Below are 1,396 nucleotides of genomic sequence, written 5' to 3'. Positions count from 1 at the left end.
CTCACCTCTGTCCAGATGGTGTCATTGGCTGTGACGTCCCAGATGTGGAACAGCCAGGTCAGGATGGACTCCTTTACCTGCAGGTGACCTTCCTCTGCAGGTCACACAGCTCACCCATGGATAGATACTGAGGGATGATCTCTGGCTCTTTTGCTGGGTGTGAAGGTCCTGCCACCTGCTCATCAGTCAATATGTGGCCTGATTTGATCTTGGATTCCTTTTTCTGAATGGGGGACAACTGTTACTGGCTTAGGCTTCTGGCTCAGACATGGTTTTTGTGGACATGGTTCCTGTTGATACTCAAGCACAAACTCTACCTCTTCCATCCCACTCTCTGGGTCTTGAACACCAAAATGTGAGCCATGCCCTGGCCCCTGCAGAGCCTCACAGAGTGTTGTACCCCTCACACTTTGATGGGTCTGTTGGGAAGTGCTTCTGACAAATGGTCATGAGCCTCTTCAGCCCCTCTATGTATTTCCTTTGAGTTCCATCATGGAGCACATGGGCCACGTACTTGAGATAAAATTTTTCCTGCCTTGTCCATGCATGGGTGCCAACCATGGTGACACCAATAGGCCAGAGAGCATTTCCAATGGCTATCTGGAGATAGGCATTGTTTGCCTTCACATGTTCCCTTTGCAACATGAATTTAATAATATCTGTTATTGGTTCTTTGATGTCTGCAGGAAGTGTCCTTTTGTGGAGTTTCCTGAAGAGTGGCCTCAGGTAGGACTTTCTGAGTGGCACAGTTCAGCTTCCTCTGCACTCCCTGTTTCACACAGTCCTCTCTGGAATTCAGCTCCTTGGCCCAAACTCCCAGAAGAAACTTCAGGAACTTTATTAGGATGTCCATATCATAGTGATCATCACCCTGTCCTCAGGATTCTCCCAAAGCTTCTAGTTCTTCAGTGGCATTCTCCTCATGGACATTCAGGTCATTCTGGGAGTCGTCATTGCCTGCTTCTTGGCCACCTACAATTTCATTCAGATACATGTGATAAATCTTATCCAAAGCAGCTTTCAGGTGATTCTCAGGCCCTTGTTCACTTCAGGTGAAAGGATTTCTATCTTCCTCAGATGTTGAAATGCATTATAATCTGTTTGTCCAAACAGCCTGATGGGCTCACCCTTCGCTCATAACCTCCTGATAACCTCCTGTCTGGAGTCACTGGTAACTTGTCCTCTGCTACTTTGAGTTCCAGCACTGGATTTGATGCAGCCAGTTGGTTTCTCCTCCCCTTCCTGCTGCTGTACCTTGTAGCCACATCTCTGGAAGTACCCCCCCCTCTTCCTTTTTAGCTAATTCACTGTGTTTAAAATAGTTATTTTCCCTCAAGAGCTCCTTGTCCCCAGCTGCTGGCACTTTCCTGCTGATCTCCTGCTTCAGGATGTCCAT

At 47.6% G+C, this 1,396-nt stretch overlaps 1 pseudogene; it reads right to left on the bottom strand.

Moving 5' to 3' along the window:
* Window positions 1-384: 384 nt before the first annotated feature.
* Window positions 385-1,396, bottom strand: LOC134552504 (pre-mRNA-splicing factor 18-like; annotated as a pseudogene).

The sequence above is a fragment of the Prinia subflava genome, chromosome 7 (assembly GCF_021018805.1).
Source record: "Prinia subflava isolate CZ2003 ecotype Zambia chromosome 7, Cam_Psub_1.2, whole genome shotgun sequence".
NCBI lineage: Eukaryota > Metazoa > Chordata > Aves > Passeriformes > Cisticolidae > Prinia > Prinia subflava.
The sequence above is the reverse complement of the archived record's forward strand: the minus strand, read 5'-3'. Positions and strand labels throughout refer to the sequence as shown.